Source organism: Natator depressus, chromosome 7 (assembly GCF_965152275.1).
Source record: "Natator depressus isolate rNatDep1 chromosome 7, rNatDep2.hap1, whole genome shotgun sequence".
Taxonomy (NCBI): Eukaryota; Metazoa; Chordata; order Testudines; family Cheloniidae; genus Natator; species Natator depressus.
The window spans coordinates 40,126,596-40,146,310 of record NC_134240.1 but is presented as its reverse complement, the minus strand read 5'-3'; the positions used below and the strand labels follow the sequence as shown (position 1 = coordinate 40,146,310).

The window sequence follows — 19,715 nt, the reverse complement described above, 5'->3', positions numbered from 1 at the left end:
ATTACTATAAGGGGGGTGCAAAACTGGTTAAAGACCATACTCAAAGTAGTTACCAATAGATTGCTGTCAAACTGACAGGGTGTATCTAGTGGGGTTCTGCAGGGGTCAGTCCTGGGTCCAGTAATATTCAGTATTTTTGTGAATAACTTGGATAATGGAGAGGAGAGTGGGGCTTATAAAGTTTGCAGATGACACCAAGCTGGGTGGGGGTGCAAGCATTTTGGAGCACAGGATTAGAATTCAAAACCACCTTGACAAATTGGAGACTTGGTCTGAAATCAACAAGATGAAACTGAATAAAGACAAGTGCAAATAAGGAAATATCCTTATATTACTTAATAAGGAAAAATCGAATGCACAGCTACAGAATGGGGAATAACTGGCTAGTCGTGGTAGTACTGAAAAGGATCTGAGGGTAAAGTGGATCATAAATTGAATGAGTCAGTGATGTGATGCAGTTGCAAAAAAGGTTAATATCATTCAGGGGTGTATTAACAGGAGTGTTGTATGTAAGTGTAACTGTGCCTCAGTGGGTCACAACTGAGGATGTCAAGTTTAGGGATGAGCTGCTGAAAAATAGGGCAGATACATCCCCAAAGTGGTGATTATTCTTCCATAAGATAGACCAAACCAGCAACAAAAGTAAACTTTTGTTTCATCACACGGGCTAACAAGAAGTCATAAAAGTAGTTTCCTTGAGCATTCCTTATGTCACCACCAAAACCACTGGATTTAGAGATGAGTGGTTCTTTATAACCAGTCTCATCAAATAATGATCCCAAAGGACCAGCCACACACCCAGGTCAATATATAACTTAAATCTTACCTAAAAATCATGCTGGTGCCAAGCCGTTAGTATGTACAATCTAAATTTTTATTCATAAAAAGAAAGAAAGGTAGGAGTTAAAATTGGTTGAAGGAATCAAATACATACAATAATTACAAAGTTCTTGATTCAGGCTTGTAGCAGTAATGGGCTTAATCTGCAGCAAGGGAGTTTTAGGTTAAAAACATTCTAACTATAAGGTAGTTAAGTTCTGGAATAGACTTCTAAGTAAGGCTGTGAAGTCCCCATTGTTGGAGATCTTTAAGAACAGATTGGATAAACACCTGTCAGGAACAGTCTAGTTATACTTTGCCCTGCCTCAGTGCCGGGGGCTGGGCTTGATGACTTCTTGAGGTCCCTTCCAGTCCTGCATTTCGACGATTGTCTGGTTGTGCCCTAAGTTCTTCTGAGCAGCAAAGAGAGATTCTCCCAGCATAAAAAACTAGAACTGAAACAGCACTGAGATTCCCACATTTCCCTCTCCACTGCCCCACAGGCCAGTTGGGGAAGGTAAAAACAGCAGCTCCTGGTGCAGAGCCAGCCTGGGCACAGGGATGCTCTCTCAGTAGAAGTAGTCAGAGCAAAAACAGCAAGTATTAGAGGGGTAGCCGTGTTAGTCTGTATTCACAAAAATAACTAGGAGTCTGGTGGCACCTTAAAGACTAAGATTTATTTGTGCATAAGCTTTTGTGGGTAAAAAACCCATTTCTTCAGATGCATGGAGTGAAAATTACACATACAGGCATAAATATATATTGGCATATGAAGAGAAGGGAGTTACCTTACAAGTGGAGAAGCAATGTTTTTTACCCACGAAAGCTTATGCCCAAATAAATCTGTTAGTCTTTACGGTGCCACCCGAGTCCTCGATTTTTCAAAAACAGCAAGAGGATCAGGGAAGAGGCTAATGCCTCTGTAAACATGTGATGTCATTAGATTGTGACTTATCCAGTTTAGAGTCTGCATTCTTCTCTTTGCTTTTTGTTGTGACTGCCATATGCCCCTTCTCCTCACATCTCCTCTGCTGCAATCCTTACTGTCCTGGACCCCCATGTTCCTTTCCATTCTGCCCTCTCCCTCCCCTCCTCTCAGCACTTCCTCCTCTTGTTTTCCCCCCCCACACTCTTGCTCCTGTTCTAATTCTTCCCCTTTTATCTTTCTCCTTTACCCCATAATTTATTGACAAGAAATACCGCAAACTTGACACAAAACCAGAAAGAAATCAACATTTTTAGCCGCTGTCCTGATTGGTCTGCTTGTATATCCATGTCTCCTACCTTCTGTCTTCAGGGACCATTTCTTACTATGCATATGCAATAGAACATAGCACAATGGAGTTCTGATCACAAGTGATCTCTCTCGGTTCAACTGGAATGTAAATAAATAAATTTGTGACATGATGCCCTTTCACTTAATGGACAATTTCTGGTGGAATGGTGTTTAGACTGTTACATTTGATAGGAGTTTATACAAGCTAAGCTCTCAGCAGGTTTGGAATATCTGGTTCTCTTATAGCCTTGGTTTACAGTCCTCCTGAAAGGTTTGTTTAGCCTGTTTTAGTACTGGTTTGCTTATTTGACTGATTGAAATATTGTGCACACTTTTTAAAATCCTAGCACTGAGTGTACTATTGGCCAGCCATTTATTTGTGTTTACTCTGAACTGCAGACTTTTTATGCTCCTTTTTCACACAAAAGTCACGCATGTTTCATTTGTTTGAGATATGTAGATTATTCTCATTCTCCGTATAAAAGGCTTTCATCTTTGGTTTTGTAATGTATAGGGTATTATTAATTCCCTCTTATTTTAAGGACTGGCCAAACTGAGACTACAGCCTAAAGTTTGTTTTATTTTTATTTTTCAGATTGAAACTTATTTACCACTAGCTGGACTGAGATCACAATGCTGCTAAAATGTTTTAGGCAGCCAACAACTGTTTGTGCACCGTAATATATTTTAGAGCACATTTGTTAGTTGTATGCCTCCCCCCACCCTCACCCCTGTATCAGGCAAAGCCATTAGTCCATAGTAAAAATGAATAGGTTTAGACATCCACATTTTTAAAAAGCCATTATTGAACAGTAGGACTGCAACAGCAAGTTTGAAAAATCCTGACTGTTTTATTTAATCTCTTGGATCTCATGCGCTTGATCCTTAATGGATTTTTCCAAATCCTCCTCCTCCCACCTCTCCTTCCAGGACTTAAAAATAAAATTTCCCATTCTTTGTTTGCCAGCTTTCTGTCCTGAGGTGTTTTAGTGGTCAGAATTTTATTATGAAGTGTTTTTAAAAGGAGGAGATCAGCCTATGCGAAGTGATGTTCATGGTCATGACTCTTGATAATGATTCTTTAAGCATTCCTTTTCCTGAAATAAATCAGGGTACATACACCCTGCTACAGTTTCAAGTAACTGTACCTGTATCTCCCCAGCCTCTCCCCTGTGGTCCATTCGAGACTTGCCAGCCAGACTATTGCCATCACCTGTCTCTGGTAGGGACTCTTGTCCCACTCCTTTCTGACCCAGACGTTTTAAGGCTGCAAAGCTCCCTGCCTTAACCCTGTGACATTTCCAGTAAACCAGTCTGCCTAGAGGCCAGCACCTGTGCTTTGCTTTCTCTCTGAGGGCTATGCAGAGTATATTGCCAGAAGTGACAAGTAACCACACAGCACTTTCTAAGCAAGCACATTTATTCTTAAGGTAAAAGCATCACAGAGAAAAACAACATGCTAAATCTTACCAGAGGAGGCAATAGGAGGCCAAAGTCTTTCCAGCTTTTCTGCAAGGTTTGAGGGCCCCCTTGGAGAGAAGGCCCTGTCTATTTGCTGGATCAGAAGGAAGGCCCTGATTAAGTTTAAATCCAGCCTATTTATATCAATAGCCCTTTTCTTTGTCTTTTAGTCTCTGGAATATCTAGTTTAAACAGTATATGGAAGCCTCCCCAGGAGGTGGTACCTCTCAGATGGTGTTTACAACCTAAGTGAGTCACCTTAATTTCACCTTACTCGTTGTGGTTCCTGGAGGAGCTGTGATAACCCTCCCCCCTGGAATTGAATACAATCCCTGGTCCACAATGATGGATGAACTTAAGATATTGTGTGGCACTGCAATACCTGTCATGGTCACCATGTTTCTTTCCTTACTGGGTAAGAATCAATGTACATTAGTTTTTTTTGTTTGGATACAAACCTCTAATTTCTCAGTTTTCTTAGTCTGGCACCACTTCAGAGTGAACTGCAGATGGATAAAGTACTTTCTTTTCAAAGCCTTTAAATGTAAATATTCACCTGGTTGACCTCAGTTAGTTTTTGGGGAAAAAAGTATATTTTCTACTTTCACTCTTCAAGTTTGTATGCTAGTCCAGCAGTTAGAGGAGAAAGCTACCATTCTTATCCAGCAAGTCGTACAATATCCTTTTAGTGACTACTATGAATACTCTTTGAATATTGTTCCTTCTTGCTTATAAGTTTGTATTAGCAGCATAGATGTAAGTAGTCAGAGTAGTAAGGAAACTATTGAGTTGTTAAGGGGACATAGTTTGTTATCAAGTACTGAATGATTGCTAGACCCTTCCATTTATTTGTCAATCCATGGTAGTAAATACTTGTTGGCCTAATTCTGTCAACTGATTGGAGAATTGTATAGTTTTGGTTTGAGATTTAACTCAGATTCATGGGATATAAATTTTCTCCAAGATCAAAGATGAGTAAATTTTAGATTGTCTATTATTAGTCAAAAGATGAAAGAAATATGTGTTGATATGGTAATTAAATTTTAAATAGTTTCTGTAACACTTTAAGAAACCTTATTTAAATTCCACTTGATATTCTCCCCCCCCCATCCTGTTTATGAATGTCTTGTTGACTGTACAGATAATCTTAAGTCCCTCAGTCACTGGCTTGAATCCGAATCATGTAGTATGGGTTTAGTTGATGCACAAGCTTGCTCCATAACACAAGCTGGCTGGCAGAATGGTGTGGCTTAAATTAAATTTCTAGTGAAGAGTTGTTTAACTAATTGTCTCTCTTATTGGCATGCTTGGTGGAGATGCCCAGGATTGAATGTGTCTCATGAAACAAACTGGGACTTAATCAGAGGTGGTTATTGAAGATCATAACACTGTTTGCTTTGCTGTTTGCTTAATAGTGAGAGTGAAATTTCAGTGATGATTATTATTTAATACCGAATTAATTGTGATTACCTTATGCTTATCTACACTTTTTCAAGAGGTAATCATTTAGTTTTTTTGAAACTGTTATGCAGTGTGGAGGTCTGCTGTTGAGCAAGTGCCATGTTACAATGAAATCTAAAACTTTCTAAAACATACCTATAGTTTTTTTTCCTGTGTAACATTTCTGCAAATGGACAGTCCAGTGCAACACTGCAGGCTGGAGAATTTGCTGCTTTATGCAACATGCATCACGCAACAAACTCCCCCTAACAAAACAGGAAGTAGGGAAGGGTGGACAATAGCTCCATTCCCCGAAGAGACTGGGTAACCCAACTAAGCCCAAGGTGATCACTTCGTTATATGGCATATGTAGAGTAATGTGGTTCAACTGGACTCATTCAGGATGACCTGTGTGATTTGTTCATCGCTATTCTAGTCAGGAAAATAAAAACCTTTACATTAAATTCATCAATATTTATTTTTCCATATATATATTTATATCCAATAGCGAAGCACTTTGGGGTCCTATAGGGTAAACTCCTTAAATTCCTGTGAGATTTGAATAGTTATTGAACACAGCTTTTTTTTAATCCTACTTTTTGCTTGAATTGGCAGACAACATTAAGTATGCATCTGTCTGTGCACTGTGATGGGGTGTGCACCCCACACAAGGCCTGAGCAGGTTAAAGAGGACCAATTGTCCTTAGAGGCTGCACCTGGAAGAGAGCCAGGGATGGGTAAGGTCTAACTGATGATGAAACCCAGTTGTGCAAGGGAAGACTTAGCTTGTATAAAAGCAGGAAGTTGAAATCAGGAGGGGGTTGCAAGTCTGCTTTAACATTTAAAAAAAAAGAGAAAAAGGAAGAAAAGAGGGGGTTATAAGTGGGAGCTCTGCAGTTACTCCCTAGAGAGAAAGAGGGAGTAGGCTTGGGACAAGGAGGAGTTCTAGGCGGAAAGTAAGACCTCTGGGATCCTGTCCTGGACTACAGAGTCTGGGAGCAGAGGAGACTGGGGCTGGTAAACCCAGAGGTGGGCCTGGAAATGAAATGAGGTAGGAAGGAGCCTAGGGAAACAGCAACAGTGTCTGAGGTTGAGTAGACTATGGCTGCAAGGCATAGGATCTCTCGGCTGTAACTTGGAGTAGTGGGCAGGCCCAGTTTCCCCTGTCAGGCACTCGGAAAGTGACACTGAACCTGGACTTGGACTGGAAGACTGTCTGACATGGTTTGAGGACAGCTTGTCCAGTGGGACTTTGACAAATTGGAAAGGGACAACTAACTAGTGATCTGACTGGAAGGTCGAGTCACAAAGAAGGAGCACCCTAAATCTCAAACAGAGAGGCTATGGTGTGAGCAACCAATAGAAAGGGGTACCAGGCTAGATGAGAGTTGATCCCCCAGTCCCAAAGAGGCACCCCCACTGGTGAGTGTACCCCGTTACAGGCACACATGCTCCTACGATAGCAGATTTTGAGAACTGACTTCTGTGTCCTGGATTGTAATGAGTAGGAGCAGATTGTGATACATTTTTAAGTTATTTCAATAATTCTAACTAGTCTGTATTAGAAAGTGTCTTGAGCCAGCTTAATGTTCTTTCTTCAAACCAAATCTCTTTAATATGATGGCTATCTTTGACTAACATGAAAAGCTAGCATCTCTTTGGCATGTAAATATGCAATGCTGTTAAGATTGCATTATGCTTTGTAAAGTATAAAACCTTCATTGGAGTTGGAGGAAGCAGAAGAAATAACAAAAATGAGGGTTTTTTGTGTGTCAAGTGCAGTCAGCATTTAATTGTTTGATGTGCATGATCTCTCTGCTGTCATCTAAAGTGATTTTTGCATTCAATTTAACTATCATAAGTAACAGACTATGCGAAGTATGATAGAGAATCATAAGCAAGCAGATTATATGGTGTATGATAGAGAAGTGCTAAACATTTTCATTTTAAGGGCACTGAATGTCATTATATGGGAGTGATTTTTTTTATCATCTTCATTTTGCAATCTTGCCACCTGGTGGTGTACTCTGTTAATAAAAGCTTGATAATCCTGAAATAATGTTGAAAAATAATGTTTTGCGTGGTAGGAGAGATTAACAGTAGAATTCTGCATTGGATGATGATTATATGCCTGCTTCTAGGAGTATGCAGTATTGTAGCAGTGTTGGTCTCAGGATATTAGAGAGAAAAAAGGTGGGTGATGTATCTTTTATTGGACCAACTTCTTTTGGTGAGAAAGGAGAGCTTTGTTGCTACACAGGTCTCTTCCTCAGGTCTGGGAAAGGTACTCAGTGTCACCAGGAACATTCTGAGTACCTTTCCCAGGCCTGAGAAAGAGATCTGTGTAGCTGCAAAGCTTGTTCTAAGAGTGTGATTTCAGTGTGTTCTGCTCCAATTTCAGCAGTAGGTATTTTTGCAATCCTAAAAGCAAAGCAGCAGTCAAAAGGGGCTAGCAAAAAAAGGTATAGAGCTCTGAGAGTTTGGCAAACTTGACTGGTGTGCAAACTCATACATTTTTTTTTCTGATATTTAAAAAAAAGTTGTCAAATGTGGGGCATAGCTAGATTTCCTTTTAAAAAAAATAAAATAAAAAATAAAGCCATAATATGTTTGAGTTCTACTTAGGTTGGAGTTCTGAATCAGACTCCTACTTATTGTGTCTAGGGATAACATTTGTCTTAAAGGGATATTAGGCTAATGTCTTCCTTTTGTCATAAATACTGTAGATCCTGCCTTTCTCTCTCTCTTCCCCTTGGTCTCATAAAAATGAGAGAAGCTAATGCTTAGAAAGGTAATATGGTCTTTATAAAGAAGATTTGATCTTCAAAACCTTAATCCTCAGATAAACTTGAGAGATAGGTAAGTACATATTATCCCCACATTACAAATGACCAAATAACAATGTTAAACTTGAGTTTAGGGTGAATATATAACTAGGACTTATGGGTAAAGACATTAGAGACAATTGCAATATCCCCATAGCAAACATTACTAACCTAGCAAATTCAGAGCTAAGGTTCAAGTTAGAAGAAATCCAAATATATTAAGGCATGTTTAAAAATTGGAAAGAGTTGAAAAAAGAACAACCAGAATTATTTGAGATCTGTGAAAGCTGCTTTACAGTTAGACTTAAGTAGCTCAATCTATTTGGTTTATCCAGGAGATGGTTAAGAGGCTACTTAATCATGGTCTACAAGTACCTAGAGGGGAAGAAGATTTCTGATAGCAGAGGTCTGTTTCTGTGTACTAACACAAAGACATAACAAGATCCAATGGCTTGAATCTGACACTAGACAAATTCAAATTTAACAGTGAGGGCAACTAAACATTGCAACAATTTCCTAAGTGATGTTCTGGATTATTTCTCACTCAACATTTTTGAATTATGATTGGATGCTTTTCTGAAGGCTATCCCCTAGCTCATCCAGAAGTGATAGGCTTGATACAGAAATTACTGGCTGAAATTCTATGGCTTGTACTGTGTAGAAGGTCACACTAGATCAGAATTGTTACTTCTAGTCTCAAAATCTGAGTCTTTTGTTAGCTTTGTTTTTTACAGTCTGATGCTCAAACTGTAATGCATGTGCATGCAGAATGTTCATGATCCCCTGCAGAAATGCTACCTTATGATGTCAACAAGTCTTCTCTCAAGTTTCTGTTATGGAGCAAGCTTGTGCATCAAAATGTCATGGCACTTATGGTGCATGACACAATCATCACATCATCAAGCCAAGACATCCGAATTGCTCAGGTCTGGGCTCCTGTGCTTATGTGCAGTGAAGCCCACAAGAATTCTCTGGCCAAGTCTAAGGTGGTGAATCTTGAGCTCCAGGAAGCTGAACAGGTCTGTCAGGGCTTGTCTACACTTATAGCGCTGCAGCCACTGTAGCACTTAGTGAAGAGACTATCTACACCGATGGAAGAGCCTCTTCTGTGGGCATAGGTATTCCACCTCCCTGAGAGGCAGTAGCTATTTCGACGGGAGAAGCCCTGTGTTGATACAGTGCTGTCTACGCTGGGGCCTGGTTTGGTATAACTGTGTCACTCAGGGGTGTGGATTTTCCACACCTCTGAGTGATATAGTTATACTGATATAAGTTGGTAGTGTAGACTAAGGGTATGTCTACACTTCGAAATTAGGTTGAATTTACAGAAGTTGATTTTTTAGAAAGTGATTTTATACAGTTGATAGTGTATTAGTGTGGGGACACACACAAAGCGCATTAAGTCGGCGGAGTGCGTCCACAGTACTGAGGCTAGCGTTGACTTTTGGAGCGTTGCACTATGGGTAGCTATTCCACAGTTCCCACAGTCTCCGCCAGCCATTGGAATTCTGGGTTAAGCTCCCAATGCCTGATAGGGCAAAAACATTGTCGCGGGTGGTTTTGGGTACATGTCTTCAGTCGCCCCTCCCTCCATGAAAGCAACAGCAGACAATCGTTGCACACCTTTTTTCCGTGCGGGTGCCATAGTGCTTTCAGCAGACAGTGCAGTAGGACTGCTAACCATTGTCGTCATCCACCGTTTCTGCTGCCACTCTGCTCTCCTGATGCTATGAATCCATCTCGCAAGTCCTCTATATGAGCATAGTCATCCACTGCTTCTGCTGGCACTCTGTCTCCTGGTGGTCTCGCAGGGCTGCTTCCGCTGCAACTCTGCTCGGCTGCTCTTGTTTCACCATACCATGACAAGCATGCAAACCGCTCAGCTGTTGTGTCCTGGCAGCTGTTGTGTCCTGGTCCTACGGTGCAGTAGGTCTGCAAAACTGGTCATCCAACCACTGCTTCCCCTGCAACTCTGCTCTCCTGCAGATGCCATACCATGGCAAGCATGGAGCCCGCTCAGATCACCGCGGCAGTTATAAGCATTGTAAACACCTCACTTATTATCATGCAATATATGCAGAACCTGCAAAAGCAAGCAAGGAGGCGATGAGAGTGATGAGGACATGGACACAGACTTCTCTCAAAGCATGGGCCCCGGCAATTTGGCCATCCTGGTGACAATGGGGCAGGCTCATGCCATGGAATGCCTATTCTGGGCCCGTGAAACGAGCCCAGACTGGTGGGACCGCGTAGTATTGCAGGTCTGGGATGATTCCCAGTGGCTGTGAAACTTTTGTATGCATAAGGGACTTTCATGGAACTTTGTGACTTGCTTTCGCCTGCCCTGAAGCGCAAGAATACCAAGATGAGAGCAGCCCTCACAGTTCACAAGCGAGTGGTGATAGCCCTGTGGAAGCTTGCAATGCCAGACAGCTACCGGTCAGTCGGGAATCAATTTGGAGTGGGCAAATCTATTGTGAGGGCTGCTGTGATCCAAATAGCCAACACAATCACTAAGCTGTTGCTATCAAGAGTAGTGACTCTGGGAAATGTGCAGGTCATAGTGGATGGCTTTGCTGCAATGGGATTCCCTAACTGTGGTGGGGCGATAGACGAAACGCATATCCCTATCTTGGGACTGGACCACCAAGGCAGCCAGTACAGAGATGGAAAGGGGTACTTTTCAATGGTGCTGCAAACGCTGGTGGATCACAAGGGACGTTTCACCGACATCAATGTGGGATGGCCAGGAAAGGTATATGGTGCTTGCATCTTCAGGAACTCTAGGTCTGTCTGAACAGCTGCAGGAAGGGACTTTCTTCCCAGACCAGAAAATAACCTTTGGGGATGTTGAAATGCCTACGGTTATCCTTGGGGACCCAGTCTACCCTTTAATGCTGTGGCTCATGAAGCCATACACAGGAACCCTGGACAGTAGTCATGAGCTGTTTAACTATGGGCTGAGCAAGTGCAGAATGGTGGGAGGGGCTGAGCAAGTGCAGAATGGTGGGAGAATGTACATTTGGACGTTTAAAAGCACGCTGGCGCAGTACACTGACTTGGTTAGACCTCAGCGAAACCATTGTTATTACTGCTTGCTTTGTGCTCCACAATCTCTGTGAGAGTAAGGGGGAGACATTTATGGCGGGGTGGGAGGTTGAGGCAAAGCGCCTGGCCGCTGATTATGTGCAACCAGACACCAGGGCAGTTAGAAGAGCACAGCAGGGTGCGCTGCGCATCAGAGAAGCTTTGAAAACCAGTTTCAAGGCTGACCAGGCTACGGTGTGAAAGTTCTGTTTGTTTCTCCTTGATGAAAACCCGCCCCCTTGGTTCACTCTACTTCCTTGTAAGCCAACTGCCCTGCCCTCCCCTCCCCCCTTTTATCACCACTTGTAGAGGCAGTAAAGTCATTGTTGTTTCAAATTCATGCATTCTTTATTAATTTGTCACACAAATAGGGGGATAACTGTCAAGGTAGCCTGGGAGGGGTGGGGGAGGAGGGAAGGACAAGGCCACACTGCACTTCAAAACTTATTGAATGCTAGCCTTCTGTTGCTTGGGCAGTCCTCTGGGGTGGAGTGGTTGGGTGCCCGGAGGGCCCCCCTCCCCGCGTTCTTGGGCATCTGGGTGAGGAGGCTATGGAACTTGGGGAGGAGGGAGGTTGATTACACAGGGGCTGCAGTGGTGGACTGTCCCTTTCCTGCACCTCAACCATACGCCGGAGCATATGAGTTTGATCCTCCAGTAGCCTCAGCATTGCATCCTGACTACTCTCATCGTGCTGGTGCCACCTTTCCTCTTGATCCCGCCACCTCTCCTGTTGCTCCCACCACCTGTCCTCTCGCGCATCCTTCCTGTCCTCATGTTCATTTTGTGCTTTCCTGGACTCTGCCATTGTTTGCCTCCATGCATTCTGCTGGGCTCTTTCAGTTTGGGTGGACTGCATGAGCACAGAGAACATTTCATCATGAATGTGTTTTTTTTTTCCGCCTTATCTGTGCTAGCCTCTGGGATGGAGATGCTAGTGGCAGCGTTGAAACATTTGCAGCTGCGGGAGGAAAAAAAGGGAGAGTAAAATTGAAAGACACATTGGCCATTTAAAAGGAGGGGCTGATGTTTTTGATTTCTTTTCAGCCACAGGCAAACAGCCCAGCAGGAACGGCCACCTCTGAATGTCCCTTTAATAAAATTCTCCTATTTCAACCCGGTGACCATGAATGATATCACTCTCCTGAGGATAACACAGAGAGATGAAGGACGGATGTTGCTTGAATGCCAGCAGACACTGAGACCACACGCTGCCATGCTTTCTTATGCAATGATTCCAGACTACGTGCTACTGGCCTGCCGTGGTAAAGTGTCCTATCATGGAGGATGGAATAAGGCTGCCCTCCCCAGAAATCTTTTGCAAAGGCTTTGGGAGTACCTCCAGGAGAGCTTCATTGAGATGTCCCTGGAGGATTTCCGCTCCATCCCCAGACACACTAACCGACTTTTCCAGTAGCTGTATTGGCCGCGAATGCATCCGAAATCTTCAGGGCAAATTAATTATTAAACACATTTGCTTTTAAATGTGTATTATATTTACGAAGGTACGCTCACCAGAGATGCCTTCTCCGCCTTCAAGATCCGGGAGCCTGGGTTGGGAGGGTACTGTCTCCAGGGTGATCAACAGTTCCTGGCTGTCGGGGAGAATGGTTTCTCCGCTTGCCTGGTGTGTGCTATCTTCAACCTCCCCCTCTTCGTCGTCCCCCAAATCCTCATCCCTGTTGTGTGAGACTCCCTTGCAGGAGTCCACGTACAGGGGTGGGGTAGTTGTAGGGGCACCCCCTAGAATTGCATGCAGCTCATCATAGAAGCGGCATGTCTGGGGCTCGGACCCCGAGCCGGCGTTTGACTCTTTGGTAGGCTTGCCTCAGCTCCTTAAGTTTCATGCAGCTCTGCTGCGGGTCCCTTTGATAGCCTCTGTCCTTCATACCCTTGGAGATTTTTTCAAATATTTTGGCATTTCATCTTTTGGAACAGAGTTCTGATAGCATGGATTCGTCTCCCCATACAGAGATCAGATCTAGTACCTCCTGTTCGGTCCGTGCTGGAGCTCTTTTGCAATTCTGGGACTGCATGGTCACCTGTGCTGATGAGCTCTGCATGGTGACATCTGATGATGAGCTCCCCACGCTGGCCAAACAGGAAATGAAATTCAAAAGTTTGCGGTGCTTTTCCTGTGTACCTGGCTAGTGCATCTGAGTTGAAAGTGCTGTCCAGAGTGGTCACAATAGAGCACTCTGGGGTAGCTCCCGGAGGCAAATACCATCGAATTGCATCCACATTAACTCAAAATTCGACCTGGCGATGTTGATTTCAGTGCTAATCCCCTTGTCGGGGAGGAGTACAGAAATCAATTTTAAAAGCCCATTAAGTCGACAAAAATGGCTTCGTTGTGTGGATGGATGAAGGGTTAAATCGATCTAACGCTGCTAAAGTTGACCTAAACTCATAGTGTATACCAGGGCTAAGCCTCAGCCTCCTCAGTAGGTGCATCCTGTGGTTCCTTATGGCAATGGGACAGCACCTTTCTGCAGCTCCCTTTCAGTCTCCTCTGGGATCTAAGCAGCAAGTACAGAAGTTAACATGATTCCATACACCATGACCATTGCGGTCCACTTTCCTTGTCCTGTATCTTCTTTTTCCCCACTCATTCCCTGGTTTCAGACCCCATACCTCTTGTATTGCTAGCCCTCCTTCCTCAACTTCACAGTTAATATTCTGTATTTGTCCTGTGAGTACCGAATATGAGTAATGTTGCATAGCTTCACAGTGTGGACCAGCTTTGGGGTTTGAATTGTTGAAGGTATACACATATATTTTTCAATTAAAAAAACAAACCGAAACCAAAACAACAAATTGCAGTCAGATTAGTCCCAAAAGAAATGTATGTAGGTGATGCATACTGTTTGTTAAAATCTGATGGGTCGGGTGATATTAAGGCTACAGTGTTCTAAGCCACTGGTATAAATATTTATGCCACAGGGTTAAGAACTTTTTAACTACATAACTACATAATGATATGTAACCATTTATGGCACTGGATATTATTCCCAGATGGAATGGAAGTTTTTGTTTGCTTGCCCTATTACTTTGCTTAATCTTTTAGGGTTTGTCATTGCTAATGTTGCTTCCTCCCCCCTTCCCCTTTCTCTTTTTCTTTCCAGTTTTGAAGCCAAGATTGATTAACTAGACTAGAAAGAAGCAGCTGGTGGTGTGATTTGCATCCTTGTTTATGAAGCATTCATTCATTTTTATAAGGAGAAGCCAATACTGTGAGTTTTTGTTTAATGTTCACAATTTCAGTGTGGGTTACTATAATGCTTTAACCAGAATCCTTGGGGAGTCCAATTATTCTTGGTAAATCAAATCTTGATTGACAGTTTAGTGAAATCAGTCAAGCAAATGAGCGGTTTATTCACTTTACCATGCTACAAATCAGCACATCCCTCCATTTAATAACATCACAGTGGCCCATGTTATTTAAGGAGAAACTTGCTGGCTCTAGAGAATTAATCTGCTTTCTTTTTATTTTTTAAAAGGTAGACACAAAAAAAGGAAGATTGAAAAAATTCTAAAACCAGTGTTGTTTGGGTTGTATAAAATATGAGAGAGAGACTGCATTGGTAATGAATTACGTAGTGGCCAATGCTAAAGAATTCAGGGCAGGAAATGTAAAGCGAAGTGAAAACATGAAGAGATTGCAATACTTCTTAATGGCACCTACACAAATAACCATTAGAGCTCTAGTTTCCTGCCATTTTGTTTTTCACCAGGATTTTAGACCATTTACATTGCTTTCTGCAATGGGAAGGGGTCAGCTCCTCATATGTGCCATCTAGTGGTTGGGCAAGGGTGTGACAGGCGCTCTTCTATCTTGAGGAAGTATTTCTTCAGACAATGCACAGTCAACTTGTGGAACTCTTTGCCAGAGGATGTTGTGAAGGCCAAGACTGTAACCGAATTGAAAAAAAGAACTAGATAACTTCATGGAGGATAGGTCCATCAATGGCTATTAGCCAGGATGGACAGGTATGGTGTCCCTAGCCTCTGTTTGCCAGAAGCTGGGAATGGACGACGGTGGGTAGATCAGTGGTGGTGATTACTTGTTCTGTTCATTCCCTCTGGGGCATCTGGTATTGGCCACTGTCGGAAGATACTGGGCTAGATGGACCTTTGGTCTGACCCAGTATGGCTGTTTGGGTACTTATGAGGCTCCCTGTTCATAGTTGCTCCGACCCTGCAGTGGTCTGTCACCTTTTGTGACTCTGCCCTCTGGTTGGGCCACAAGTTGTCCACCCTTTTCGGGGTACATAAAGAGTCCAACAATGACTAGCTCTACTGCCCAGCAAGGGGCTTCAGGCTTTGCCCAGCCAAAGTCTGAGAGTTGAGACTTTCTGGGATATGGGGTCTTCCTAATCTTGAATCCCTGATAGGCTTTTTGCCTCCGGCTCCATCGAGGGTGGGTAGGGGAACCCAGCCCACTGTCTTCAACAGGTTCTGATTCAGAGTCCAAAGGTAGGTGGCTGAACCCTGTAGTCCTGTGTGGCTGGAAGGAAGTAATGCAGTGGGGCAGTCTTCCCAGGCAAGAGGGTAAAGCAAAAACATGTAAACAAAATAAACCAAAGAAGGAGTCTCTGACCTTGCCAATGTTCAGAGTCCTTTTTCCCCAGCCGGTTAGGTTAGACCATCGATAGTCAGGGGCCCCAGCAGCAGTAGGTCTGCTCACTTGCATGGGCTGCCTCCAACAAGTGTGCTACTCAGTCTGATCCTCTTTAACCACCCCTCCAGCTTATGCACACATTGCAGGTGTGGTGGGCCAGTGATGTCTGGGCCCAGAGCAGCTCCTTAACTCTTTCTTCAGTGTGGGGTTAGTACACTCCCATCACAATGTATTGCAGCAACATTAACTGGGCTGTTTTTAATGTGCCCTTGTTAGGTGTGTGTACTTCTATAAGTGTTTTATTATAGATCTTTAACAGCATGGATAATTGTACATAAGATAAAAATTTTAAGAAAAATATCAAATAGAAAATATTACATCCATGCAACGTGACCACAAACATTGCTATGAATGCCTTAACTTATCTTCTCTGTGGCACCTTAAACTCACATAGAAACATGGCAACATTAAACCTTTGCTCCAGGGTAATCTTTTTCTGTTCCTAAAATGTGCCATTATGAATTATGCAAAAGTAAACCGTCTTAGTGGTCACCATAAAAACAACAACAACAACAACAAAAAAAACAACCCCCCCCCCCGACAACCTTTCTACTTTTGCCTTAGATAAATAGGTAAGTATACCACAGTATTTTCGGTATTACCTAAATTTCTCTACAATAACTAAACAGGATACCTAGAACATGCAAATACCAATTTAAAGTTATGTGGTTATCTGTATGAAAAACTAAGGGTAAATACTAAATTGTCAAACATATTATATTTTGTGTAATATAGGTATTCACCATTTAATATCATTTACTTTTAATAGGAGGTACCACTGTGAATGTTTCCAGATGGATTCAAAATTATTTATTGACGAATTTCTAGTCTGGCTGCTTTTTACAGATGTATGTAAAAATTCATTTTAATCTAAACTTTGCATATCCTAATCATTGTCTGTCTATATTTTTATCAGTTTAAAACAGGAGAAAAAATGTGTTCATGAAGAGCATGCGAGTAACTTTATTATTATTTAATAAATGCAGTGTTTTAAACACTACTACTAATTGACATAATCTCTTTCACAGCAGTAGTCTATCTATATTGCTTTAATGAAGGGTTTTAATGGGTTCTATAAAAGGTAAGGAGCAAAAATTGCCACTATCTAACATCAGTTTTTTTATATGTTCCTGAAATGAACAGTTCTCAATAATATTTAAGTAGTCAGACATTTAAATGCCTGTCCATAGGAGATTAAAAGACTTAAAGAAGAAATACTGTTATTACGGAACGAGCTTTTTGTAATTCCGTTATGAAAATGGAGACACAATTTTTTTAAAAATTCAACTCTTTCAACATTTTTGTAAAGGAACATAGATGAGTTTGAAATGTTATCACCTAAACAAAGTTTTGTGTACTTGTGGAACCTTAGAGACTAACGAATTTATTTGAGCATAAGCTGCAGCTCAGTTGTAGCTCATGAAAGCTTATGCTCAAATACATTTGTTAGTCTCTAAGGTGCCACAAGTCCTCCTTTTCTTTTTGCGGATACAAACTAATACGGCTGCTACTCTGAAACAAAGTTGTGTGTTTCTCATGATAATACACAATATTGAGGCTCTCATTTTTAGGGACGTTCATTAAGATGTAGTGGGCTAATGCCCCAACATAATCTGGATTCTATAGAATTCTTTCTCTCTCCCCACCCCGTCTCCGTCTTTCTCTCTCCCTCCCTTCCCCCCAGCTGAAGAACTGAAACTTGCATTTATATCAAGAGTTGAATACATTATTTCAGAAATGTATCCATTTGATTCCATTGCAGCTTTAAATAACATTAATCAGGAGGTACTGCTGATTTGCCTGTGGGATTTTCAGATTAGGCAATGAGTTTCTTGGGGTTACTTCTTCCTCATCAAGGTCACTGAGGGTAATGTACTGTAATTGGTTGTTCTTTTCCAAAGTGCCTCATATATGAAATCCAAGGAATTTCACTGTGTCACTCTTTTTGCTGTTTGTGTAAGCCATTAAGGGAGAGATGAGGAGATGCTTTGGACTGCAGTCTCCCCTTTGTGGAATCTAGATTGCAGTGTCTAATTACACAAGCCTCTTGCTAAAAAATTGTAACTCAGTCCAAAGAAACCAGAGGGACACTCATTGGTATTGGGAAGCATTTGAAGAAATGGGTGGCAGTTGCATCTGCATCAACAACTGAGTGTTCACCTGCCTTTTACTGGAATGGTTTTTGGACTCAAGTCCTAGTGGACCCATCGGTGCTCCTTGTTTCTCAGACTGATAGTGATGACTCTGAGCGCCTTCAGTTGTGTGCAGCTTCCAAAGAGGTTGTAGTCATTTCTCTCTAATTTGGACCTTGCAACAATATTCCATGTCTTTTTCACCTCCAGGTCAGGCTGCACTCTACACGGGGCTCTCCTGGAAGTCCACCTGAAAGCTCAGGCTGGTGCACAATGCCTGTAGCTAACGCTGATTGCTCTTGACTCTGGAAGCTGAAGCTTTATTTTTAGTTTTCACATATTCTCTTATTTTCTCTTGACACAAATGTTATTTATGATACCCCTTACAGTAGCACTTAGGGGCACAACCATGATCAGGAACCCATTGTGCTAGGTGCTGTACACACACTTAGTAAGGCCAGGTCTACACTAGGGGTGCTTATACTGTCCAGTACACTATTTTACTAAAGCACGCCTAGTGTGGATATAGCCTATACCAGCAAAACTGTCATCCTTATCAGCATAGTTTATTTCAGCCAACCCAAGCAAAACAAGCTACCTCAGCAGAAATGTAGTTTTGCAAGTATAATTGTGTCTACAGTAGAGGCCTTGGTAGCACAAATATGTCAACTACAAATCACACCCTTGACACGACTATGGTGACAGAAATTTGTAGTGTAGACCTGGCTTATGAGAGAGTCCCTGACTACTCTTCCTCTACCTGTTGTGTAGTTTTGTGTTTTCTTTTGTTTTAAATTTCTATGATGATAGTCCATCTTTAAATATTTTAGAGTGCCAATCTCCAGTGTTTGGCAGGGAAGAGGAAGATGTGCTAGCCAGCCAATTTTCATGGCTTGTGTGCAAATATGGGAACAATTATTCGGATGAGTTATGAACAATGTAGGTGCCTCTGTGCCTGCAGTTGTTTGATTTGCCATTCTGGTCATTGCATACGCAAGTTAGGAGTCCAAATGTACACGCCTGCATTTTGAACAGCTGCATCTGAAGATCAGTTCTGTGGGTTTTTTCCTACTTTTACTGGTATCAAAGGTAACTTATTTTCAAATCATATAAAAATAATTTAAATCTTTCAAATCAGTTTTATTTATAATAGGTCAAGAGTTTTAATACTATGCCATTGTTAGGTTTAAAGAGACAATAACGGTAGGTATGGTGCTAAGTAATACCTAGCTCTAATATTACACATTTCATCAGTAAATCTCAAATCACGTTACAAAAGAGGTTGATATTATTGTCCCTGTTTTACAGATGGGAGGGGAGAGACTGAGGCATAGTGTGGCAAATGGAGTTGCCCAAGTTTACTTAGCCTGCCATTGGCAGAGTTGGTAATAGAACTCAAGTTTCCTGGGTCCAGTTCAATGCTCTATCCACTATGGCACACAGTGTGATGATTCTTTTTGGCTATATAATACAATGCTATTCATTGTAATGTTTCCTTAAAAATTGCTAGGTGATATTCTGACTGTGTACATATTGCTTTTTAGACATGGTCTCTTTAGACAAGTTCTTCCATGCATTTAGTTATACCTCACCAATATGCTACCTTTGAGGGGTAGCATATGAAACTGATGTGGTCTGTGACTAATTTTAGAAAGGTTTATTCCCCCCTGGTTCTGTCTGGTGCTGTGGGTATAGGTTGGTATTCTCTACTATGTTTTACTCCCTAATAGGTTTTTAAAATGACAAAAGCACACACTTTTTTTTTTGAGTGCTGAAGATGGGGCAAGTTCCTGGGTTCCTTTTATAATAGATCAAAAGTGTGTTACTGTATCCCCTGCTGTATTTCTTACACAAATATATGTACAATATTTAGAATTACCCTTGTTCAGCCTTCTGTTCGGGTTACTCAAACACTGATTTTTATGTGTGTGAATCAAGCGTGAAATTAATACATAAGATGCTTATTTTAAAAAAAGCTACAAGATGTTGCCATG

At 41.9% G+C, this 19,715-nt stretch overlaps 1 protein-coding gene across 16 annotated transcripts in view; it reads left to right on the top strand.

The window, feature by feature from the left end:
- The window catches only part of ATP2B2 (ATPase plasma membrane Ca2+ transporting 2), a 714,211-nt gene that overhangs the window by 232,241 nt on the left and 462,255 nt on the right, over positions 1-19,715 (top strand). For all 16 annotated transcript variants that reach the window (XM_074958190.1, XM_074958179.1, XM_074958178.1 and 13 more), the window contains exon 3: positions 14,034-14,141. The gene's annotated coding sequence lies outside the window, so the exon portion shown is untranslated. The remainder of the gene's footprint in view (positions 1-14,033; positions 14,142-19,715) is intronic.